Genomic DNA, 11,249 nt, shown 5'->3' with positions numbered 1-11,249 from the left:
CATTGCTAGGAGGATAGAGGGTATGCATGCTAGGGAGAGAGAGGACAGGCGGGGCCATGAGAGAGAGGGCAGACGAGATCAGGGGAGAGAGTTTGAGGAGGCGAGGAGGCCTCATAGACCAGGGAGATCTGCTGGTCCTTATTTTGGAGGCAGGGTGCGACATGGTAGAGGTTTTGTGGGTAAGCCAGTTCAGTTCGCGCTTCAGGCTTTGCATGGTGACTCAGGTTTTCATGGGTCTTGGGGTACCCATACCGCACAGTTCCCACAGCCTCGTCAGCGGAGAGGATGCTTTGAGTGTGGAGATACTAGCCATATAGTGAGAGATTGTCCTAGACTTCGGGCTGATGTGTCACCGCGAGGTATTCAGGCAAGTAGAGGGCGCCCAAGAGGGGGAGGCCCGGCTCGTTGATGTGTTTCATATAGTAGGCTTAAGGCTGCTACGCCAGCTGAATGTCATTCAGGTATGATTTCGGTTTGTTATAGAGTAGCACCATCCGTAGTTCATTACAGTTCTGCTTATTGGGGTGAGTTCCCCTATTTGTTGCTCCATTTATGGGTGCGTTTCATGAATTAGCACTCTGTTTATTTGATTACCCTGTTGGGAGGTTCTATGAATGATAGCCGTGTCTATCGTCTATTTCTAGCCATTGTCGGGAGTTATGGGACTAGTAGTAAATTCCTGTTGTCCATTTCGGTAGGTTTGATGCGATTTCTGAGTATTTTTGGCAACGAGCTGTGATTTTTTTTTATGCTCCACCAGTGTGGGAGCCAGTACGTGTTGTAATCTTGTTGACCGAACTGATCTAGTGAAAGGTTTCAGCTGGTTTGATGTACACCCTAGTTGTGATTCAGAGCTGAGGGCAGGACCCACGTGATTTCATGTGATTTGATGTGTTGAGACCAGGCTGTGTACCGCGATGGGAGTTATATCAGTATGATATCCTTATGATTCTTTTATATGCTTTAATTCTTTCTTGTTAGATTGTTTTATAGATTACTGTTGATAGAAAATTTGTGCTTGTCGGGCTTGGTTGATAGTTCCCTTATGCGTTTCCCTTTCCATATTCAGTCATTTTCATTCTGTGCTTCTTGAGTTTTAGCTTGTGAGGTGTGTTCCCGTTGGTATTAGCTGAGATTTGGTGATTCGGGTGTTCAGTTATGTGACTTTCGTGGTTATTGTATCATCGCCAGTGTTGTGGAGGTTTGAAATGGGTTCCTATTGAATATGAGGCGTATGGCCGATGCTAAATTTGATTTCGGGCGAATATTGTGATCGAAAATATTACTGTGGGCCTATATGTGATGTGTCATGTTGTAAGGTTGTACTATATGGGTGTTGGTATGAGTTGATGCAGCTGGTTGAGACTGATATCGGGTATGGATTTAGAATCGGGTCTTTTGGAAATGGATAGAAGGTGAGAATTCTGGTTCTAAGGCTTATTGGTATTGCTAGAAAGGATAAATTTCAGTTGAGATAGTGTCGTCAGGCTTATGTGGATTGGGGTGACGTGGGATCACCCGCGGGTGTATGTTGGAAGTGTGCATTCAGTGACTTGAGGACTTCAAGGCGAATCTTGGCACGTTCGAGGACGAACATTGGTTTTAAGAGGGGGGGATGTAACGACCCGGTCGGTCATTTTGAGAATTTAAGCTCCGTTCAGCGGCGCACGGTCTTGAACAGCTTCATAATATGAGTATCCACTTGCGGCATGGTTGAATTCAGTTAATGGATGATTCAGGGTCAAATTGGTAGAAGGAATCTAGTTTTGGAAGTTTGAACGGTGAGAATTTGACCGGAATTGGACTTTTGAGTAAACGGCCCCGGAATGGGTTTTGGGTGATCTCAACAGCTTCGTATGGTGATTTTGGACGTAGGCGTGCGTTTGGATTGTGTTTTGGAGGTCCGTAGGTAATTTAGGCTTGAAATGCCGAAAGTTGAATTTTTGAAGTTTCCGGTTCGATAGTGAGATTTTGATATCGGGGTCGGCATGGAATTTCGGAAGTTGGAGTAGCTCCGTAGTGTTGAATGTGACGTGTGTGCAAAATTTCAGGTTATTCGGACGAGGTTTGATAGACTTTTTGATCGAAAGCGCAATTTGAGAGTTTTTGGAATTCTTAGGCTTGAATCCGATGAAAAATTGGTGTTTTGATGTCATTTTGAGCGTTCCGAAGGTTGGAACAAGTTTGAATGATGTTTTAGGATTGGTTGGCATGTTTGGTTGAGGTCCCGGCGGCCTCGGGTGTGTTCCGGGTGGGCCACGGGTCATTTTTCCCTATTCTTGAACTGTTGTTCTGCTATCTGGTGTTTCTTTCTATGCGATCGCATAGGCAAAGCCGCAATCGCGTAGTACAATGTCAACCTACCATATTTTCCTTCTATGTGATCGCATTGATTTGTTCGCGATCGCGTAGCACAAAATTTGGACAGTAGCATTTTCCTTCTATGCGATTGCGTTGATTTGTTCGCGATCGCGTAGCACAAAATTTTGACAGTAGCATTTTCCTTCTATGCGATTGCATTGATTTGTTCGCGATCGCGTAGCACACTTTAGGCCAGCAACTATTTCTTCTATGCAATACTTCTCCCGCGATCACGATGTACAAATACCTGGGGCAGTATTTAAATAGCCCATCCGCGACCCTTCTTCATTTTTCCACCATTTTTGAACGGGATTGAAGCTTTTGAGAGAGATTTTCGAGGAAACCAAAGGGGAATCACTTAGAGGTAATATTCTTGACTTCATAACTCGTTTATATGTGATAAAAGGTCTAATTAGTGGTAAAAAATTAGGAAAAAATCAGTGCAAAATCGGTACTTAGGGCTTGAGATTAAGAGACTTTAAAATGGGTATTTGAGGGGTCAATTGAACTCCGATTTCAGTGTTTTTGATATGTATAGACTCGTGAGAGTACGAGGGTTCTGAAAATGGAAATTTTACCTGATTCCGAGGCATGGGACCGAGAGGCATTTTGGTCATTTTACCTGATTTCATGTATTAGCTTAGAATTTGTTTGTAGAGTCAGTTATGTGAAATGTTATTTACATTATGCAATTGAATTGGATAGATTTGGGCCATTTGGAGTTGAGTACTCGTGGCAAGAACGTGGTTTCAGGTTGATTTTGAGCCGGTTCAAGGTAAGTATCTTGCCTAACCTTGTGTGGGGAATTTCCCCTTAGGATTTGAGTCTGCTATGTTGATTGTAGTTCATGTACGCGAGGTGACGAGTGCGTGCTCGGACTTATTTGTGGAAAAATTTGCTTTCTAGGGTTCTTATGTCCTTATATTCACTTTGTATGAATGTGTACTTGATATGCTTGAGTTTTCCACTTACTAGTTTCACCTCTACATGCTCATGATTCATTCTTATTGCCTACTTGACTCTCATTTTGCTTAACTGAACATTTTACCTCTTCTATAGTCATGCTATCCTTCATAACTGCTCGTCTTTATTGGAAATCATTATTATCTCTCCTGTAATTGTTTAGTCTGGATTGAGGTGATGATTATCTTCCTGCTGCCCATCCTTAATTGAAATTATTGTATATTCTTCGTATATTGCCCAACCTTAAAAGAAGTTTAGATAATCCATATTAGGTCCACATTTCCTTATTTGGAATTATTTGATTCGTGTTAGCTTCCTTATTGTTGAATTACATGTTGTGGGGTCGTTGCTTCATATTATTTTCTTCCCTGTTGAGATGTTCTTATCACGCTTAGTATTCTCTATTGTGGTTATTCCTTGTGAGCTAGTATTACCATCTTGTTGTGATCGAAAGTTCTTGCGTTGATTTACTTGTCGTGTTCTTATCAATATTGTCATTGTTGTTGTTGTACTTGTTGTGGTAGTGCACGAGGTTTCTGCCGTGCGATTGTTGATATTGTGATGCACGAGGTTTATGCCATACGGCTGTTGTTATGGGGTTGCACGAGGTTTCTGCCGTGCTATTGCTACTATTGATATATTTCACAGGCGGCGTGACAAGGCGGGGTATGTATGTATGTATATATATATATATATATATATATATATATATATATATATATATATATATATATATATATATATATATATGTATATATATGCTTATATTTGGGTTGCGCATGTGGCGAGACAAGGTGGGAACACTATGATGCACGTGTGGCGAAACAAGGCGGGCACTTATTATGTTATTATTTGCACACGTGGCGAGACAAGGTGGGCTATGTCAGGGATTGATTGTGAGGATTTGTGATGGGCTAGGGGAATTCTTGTTGTTTAATATTGTGTTGTGGTACACTTACCTGCATGAGCTTTATCTAGTGGAAGTTGTGAGGAAACATCTTACGTGCTGTCCGTTCCTTTCCTTACGCTTATTAGCCGGTAGGAACTATGTTAAAGCACTTGCACAAGCATACACGTAGTTGAACACTCCAATAGGATGTGAAGTCCTCCTGATTTTGCTGAGTATAGATGTACACCCTCGTTTACTTGTTATATATGTGAGAGTGGCTCTAGTTAGCAAGTGAGTTGTCAGCATGACCATGAGATTGATGGGGGCACAGGATGCCCAGTGTTAGATTTCAGGTACTGGGACTCGTGATCTGTAATTTGTCCGAGATTCGGTACTTCGTGGAAATTGTTGGATAAGACCTGATGTGAACACTGTCGTAGGATCTGAGTTATTGCTTACCTTTACTGTATTGTGACTTTAGGATTTGGGTTTGTGTTTTTGCTCGCACTTCTATGTCATTATTCTTAGTATTTTCGTTGTTACTTGCTGTTTTCTTCCCCTATTGTGATTGTAGTATTGTTAGCCGTTTTGAGTAGTCTTTATATATACATCATGTTTCGTTGTTCCTATATTTGTACAGTTTATTGGATCGGTAGGTGTCTTGACTGTTCCTCATCACTACTCCACCGAGGTTAGTCTTGTTACTTACTGGGAACCGCTGTGGTGTGCTCATTCTACTCTTCTGCACATTTTTGTTGTGCAGATCCAGGTACGTCCACTCAGTCTTATCATCCTTGAGGCGAGGCGCTTCTGTAGAGACTTCGAGGTATATCTGCCGCGTCCGCAGACCGAGGAGTCCCTTTCTATCTTTCTGTAATAGTATATCCCTTCAGTAGTTTTCCTTTTGTTAGACATTTCTGGAGTTAGAGCTTCTTATGTATCTCTTAGCTTGTGATTCATGGGGTTCCGGATTTTGGGAGTGTTAGGTTGAGATTTTGTATTGTTATGTGCCAGGCGGCATCTTAAACACCATTTTATTTTACTATTTCAGTTTTTAAATTATTTCTTCCGCAACTGTTGTTTATATTCCGCATTGTTAGGCTTACCTAGTCGTAGACACTAGGTGCCGTCATGAGGGTTCACGGAGGGCGAACCGGGGTCGTGACAAGTTGGTATCAGAGCTCTAGGTTCATAGGAGTCATGAATCACAAGCGGTTTATTAGAGTCTCGCGGATCGGTACGGACACATCTGTACTTTTCTACGAGAGGCTATGTAACTGTTAGGAAAATTCCATTTCAATTGATTACCTGTCGTGCGAGATTTTTGACATCACAACCCTAAACCTTTGTCTTCCATTCTCTCACAGATGGTGAGGACACGTGCTGCCAGAGATGATCAGGCACCCGTGCCCCTTACTGGAGCCGCCAGAGGTCGGGGCTGGGGTAGAGGTCGAGGACGCGTACGTGGTGCAGCCAGAGCACCCGCACGAGCTGTCACAGAGGTACCACCAGCAGTTCCAGCCGGAGTCCAGGCACCTGATGCGCCTACTGCTACTACTACTCCAGCTCTTCAGAAGACTCTTGCGCAGTTCATAAGCATGTACACCACTTTGGCTCAAGCAAGGTTGCTTCCCCTTGTTGCAGCCACATCTCAGGCCGGGGGAGGAGCACAGACTCCCGCCACCCGCACTCCTGAGCAGCGAGTGCATGTTGATCAGGCCCCGGAGATTATTCATGTACAGCTTATAGTCCCAGGTCAGCCCGAGGATGGGTCAGCGGCTTCAGAGGATGAGCAACGGAGACTTGAGAGGTTTAAGAAGTATGATCCTCCTGTATTCAGTGGGTTAGCAGCAGATGATGCCTTGGGATTTCTAGAGGAGTGTCACCGTATCCTCCGCACCATAGGTATATCAGGATCGAGTGGGGTTTCTTTCACTGCCTTCCAGTTTCGAGGAGCCGCCTATGAGTGGTGGCGCACCTATGAGTTAGACAGTCCAGATAAGGCAGCTTCACTGACTTGGACCCAGTTTTCAGATATGTTCCTGAGAGAGTTTGTCCCTTAGAGCCTTAGGGATGCATGGCGCGCAGAGTTCGAGCATTTACGCCAGGGTACTATGACTGTCTCGGAGAATGCTGTCCGTTACACTAGCTTGGCTAGACATGCCCAAGCCTTGGTTTCTACTGTTCGCGAGAGGGTTCGCCGGTTTATTCAGGGGCTTATTCCCAGCATCAGGTCTAGCATGGCTCGTGAGTTGGAGATGGATATTTCTTATCAGCAGGTGGTGAGCATTGCTAGGAGGATAGAGGGTGTGCATGCAAGGGAGAGAGAGGACAGGCGGGGCCATGACAGAGAGGGTAGACGAGATCAGGAGAGGGAGTTTGAGGAGGCGAGGAGGCCTCGTAGACCGGGGAGATCTGCTGGTCCTTATTTTGGAGGCAGGGTGCGACATGGTAGAGGTTTTTCGGGTAAGCCAGTTCAGTTCGCGCTTCAGGCTTTGCATGGTGACTCAGGTTTTCATGGGTCTCGGGGTACCCGTACCGCACAGTTCCCACAGCCTCGTCAGCGGAGAGGATGCTTTGAGTGTGGAGATACTAGCCATATGGTGAGAGATTGTCCCAGACTTCGGCCGATGTGTCACCGCGAGGTATTCAGGCGAGTAGAGGGCGCTCAAGAGGGGGAGGCCCGGCTCGTTGATGTGTTTCATATAGTAGGCTTAAGTCCGCTACGCCAGCTGTATGTCATTCAGGTATGATTTCGGTTTGTTATAGAGTAGCACCATCCGTAGTTTATTACAGTTCTGCTTATTGGGGTGAGTTCCCCTATTTGTTGCTCCATTTATGGGTGCGTTTCATGAATTAGCACTCTGTTTATGTGATTACCCTGTTGGGAGGTTCTATGAATGATAGCCGTGTCTATCGTCTATTTCTAGCCATTGTCGGGAGTTATGGGACTAGTAGTAAATTCCTGTTGTCCATTTCGGTAGGTTTGATGCGATTTCTGAGTATTTTCGGCTACGAGGTGTGATTTTTTTTATGCTCCACCAGTGTGGGAGCCAGTACGTGTTGTAATCTTGTTGACCGAACTGATCTAGTGAAAGGTTTCAGCTGGTTTGATGTACACCCTAGTTGTGATTCAGAGTTGAGGGCAGGACCCTCGTGATTCATGTGATTTGATGTGTTGAGACCGGGTTGTGTACCGCGATGGGAGTTATATCACTATGAGATCCTTGTGATTCTTTTATATGCTTTAATTCTTTCTTGTTAGATTGTTTTGTAGATTAGTGTTGATTGAAAATTTGTGCTTGTCGGGCTTGTTTGATAGTTCCCTTATGCATTTCCCTTTCCATATTCAGTAATTTCGTCTGTGNTGCAGCTGGTTGAGACTGATACCCGGTATGGATTTAGAATCGGGTCTTTTGGAAATGGATGGAAGGTGAGAATTCTGGTTCTATGGCTTATTGGTATTGCTAGAAAGGCTAAATTTCAGTTGAGATGGTGTCGTCAGGCTTATGTGGATTGGGGTGACGTGGGATCACCCGCGGGTGTATGTTGGAAGTGTGCATTCAGTGACTTGAGGACTTCGAGGCGAATCTTAGCACGTTCGAGGACGAACGTTGGTTTTAAGAGGGGGAGGATGTAATGACCCGGCCGGTCATTTTGAGAATTTAAGCTCCGTTCAGCGACGCACGGTCTTGAACAGCTTCATAATATGAGTATCGACTTGCGTGCATGGTTGAATTCAGTTAATGGATGATTCAGGGTCAAATTGGAAGAAGGAATCTAGTTTTGGAAGTTTGAACGGTGGGAATTTCACCGGAATTGGACTTTTGAGTAAACGGCCCCGGAATGGGTTTTGGGTGATCTCAACAGCTTCGTATGGTGATTTTGGACGTAGGCGTGCGTTCGGATTGTGTTTTGGAGGTCCGTAGGTAATTTAGGCTTGAAATGCCGAAAGTTGAATTTTTGAAGTTTCCGGTTCGATAGTGAGATTTTGATATCGGGGTCGGAATGGAATTCCGGAAGTTGGAGTAGCTCCGTAGTGTTGAATGTGACGTGTGTGCAAAATTTCAGGTTATTCGGACGAGATTTGATAGACTTTTTGATCGAAAGCGTAATTTGAGAGTTTTTGGAATTCTTAGGCTTGAATCCGATGAAAAATTGGTGTTTTGATGTTGTTTTGAGCGTTCCGAAGGTTGGAACAAGTTTGAATGATATTTTAGGATTGGTTGGCATGTTTGGTTGAGGTCCTGGGGGCCTCGAGTGTGTTCCGGGTGGACCACGGGTCATTTTTCCCTATGTATGAACTGTTGTTCTTCTATCTGGTGTTTCTTTCTATGCGATCGCATAGGCATAGCCGCGATCGCGTAGTACAATGTCAACCTGCCATATTTTCCTTCTATGCAATCACATTGATTTGTTCGCGATCGCGTAGCACAAAATTTGGACAGTAGCATTTTCCTTCTATGCGATTGCATTTATTTGTTCGCGATCGCGTAGCACACTTTGGGCCAGCAACTATTTCTTCTACGCGATCGCATCTCTTCTCCCGCGATCACGATGTACAAATACTTGGGTAGTATTTAAATAGCCCATCCGCGACCCTTCTTCATTTTTCCACCATTTTTTAACAGGATTGAAGCTTTTGAGAGAGATTTTCGAGGAAACCAAAGGGGAATCACTTGGAGGTAATATTCTTGACTTCATAACTCGTTAATATGTGATTAAAGGTCTAACTAGTGGTGAAAAATTGGGAAAAAAGCAGTGCAAAATGGGTAATTAGGGCTTGAGATTAAGAGACCTTAATGGGTATTTGAGGGGTCAATTGAACTCCGATTTCAGTATTCTTGATATGTATAGATTCGTGAGAGTACGAGGGTTCTGAAAATTGAAATTTTACCCGATTCCAAGGCGTGGGCCGATGGGCATTTTGGTCATTTTACCTGATTTCGAGTATTAGCTTAGAATTTATTTGTAGAATCAGTTACGTAAAGTGTTATTCACATTATGCAATTGAATTGGATAGATTTGGGCCATTTGGCGTTGAGTACTCGTGGCAAGAACGTGGTTTCGGGTTGATTTTGAGTCGATTCGAGGTAAGCATCTTGCCTAACCTTGTGTGGGGGACTTCCCCTTAGGATTTGAGTCTGCTATTTTGATTGTAGTTCGTGTACGTGAGGTGATGAGTGTGTGCTCGGACTTAATTGTGGAAAAATTGGCCTTCTAAGGTTCTTATGTCCTTATATTCACTGTGTATGAATGTGTACTTGATATGCTTGAGTTTTCCACTTACTAGTTTCACCTCTACATGCTCACGATTCATTCTTATTGCCTACTCGACTCTTGTTTAGCTTAACTGAACATTTTTACCTCTTCTATTGTCATGCTATCCTTCATAACTGCTCGTCTTTATTGGAAATCATTATTATCTCTCCGGTAATTGTTTAGTCTGGATTGAGGTGATGATTATCTTCCCGCTGCCCATCCTTAATTGAAATTATTGTATATTCTTCGTTAATTGCCCAACCTTAAAAGAAGTTTAGATAATTCATATTTAGTCGACATGTCCTTATTTGGAATTATTTGATTCGTGTTAGCTTCCTTGTTGTTGAATTACATTTTGTGGGATCGTTGCTTCATATTATTTTCTTCCCTGTTGAGTTGTTCTTATCACGCTTAGTATTCTCTATTGTGGTTATTCCTTGTGAGGTAGTTTTACCGTCTCCTTGTGATCGAAAGTTCTTGAGTTGATTTACCTGTCGTGTTCTTGTCATTGTTGTTGTTATACTTGTTGTGGTGGTGCACGAGGTTTCTGCCGTGCGGTTGTTGATATTGTGATGCACGAGGTTTCTGCCGTGCGGCTGTTGTTATGTGGTTGCATTTTCTACCGTGCTATTGCTACTATTGATATATTGCACATGCGGTGTGACAAGGCGGGATATGTATATATATATATGCTTATATGTGGGTTGCGCATGTGGCGAGACAAGGTGGGAACATTATGATGCACGTGTGGCGAAACAAGGCGGGCACTTATTATGTTATTATTTGCACACGTGGCGAGACAAGGTGGGCTATGTCAGGGATTGATTGTGAGGATTTGTGATGGGCTGGGGGCATTCTTGTTGTTTAATATTGTGTTGTGGTACGCTTACCTGTATGAGCTTTATCTCGTGGAAGTTGTGAGGAAACATCTTACGTGCTGTCCGTTCCTTTCCTTACGCTTATTAGCTGGTAGGAACTATGTTAAAGCACTTGCACAAGCATACACGTAGTTGAACACTCCTATTGGATGTGAAGTCCTCCTGATTTTGCTGAGTATAGATGTACACCCTCGTTTACTTGTTATATATGTGAGAGTGGCTCTAGTTAGCAAGTGAGTTGTCAGCATGACCATGAGGTTGATGGGGGCACAGGATGCCAAGTGTTAGATTTCAGGTACTGGGACTCGTAAGCTGTAATTTGTCCGAGATTTGGTACTTCGTGGAAATTGTTGGATAAGACCTGATGTGAACACTGTCGTAGGATCTGAGTTATTGCTTACCTTTACTGTATTGTGACTTTAGGATTTGGGTTTGTGTTTTTGCTCGCTCTTCTATGTCATTATTCTTAGTATTTTCGTTCTTACTTGCTGTTTTCTTCCCCTATTGTGATTGTAGTATTGTTAGCCATTTTGTGTAGTCTTTATATATACATCATGTTCCATTGTTCCTATATTTGTACAGTTTATTGGACCGGTAGGCGTCTTGACTGTTCCTCGTCACTACTCCACCGAGGTTAGTTTTCCTTTTGTTGGACATTTCTGGAGTTAGAGCTTCTTATGTATCTCTTAGCTTGTGATTCATGGGGTTCCGGATTTCGGGAGTGTTAGGTTGAGATTTGGTACTGTTATGTGCCAGGCGGCATCTTAAACACTGTTTTATTTTACTATTTCGGTTTTTAAGTTATTTCTTCCGCAACTGTTGTTTATATTCCGCATTGTTAGGCTTACCTAGTCGTAGAGACTAGGTGCCCTCACAATGGTTCACGGAGGGCGAAC

This window comes from Nicotiana attenuata, unplaced genomic scaffold (genome assembly GCF_001879085.1).
Source record: "Nicotiana attenuata strain UT unplaced genomic scaffold, NIATTr2, whole genome shotgun sequence".
NCBI lineage: Eukaryota > Viridiplantae > Streptophyta > Magnoliopsida > Solanales > Solanaceae > Nicotiana > Nicotiana attenuata.
This window is presented reverse-complemented; position numbering follows the sequence as displayed.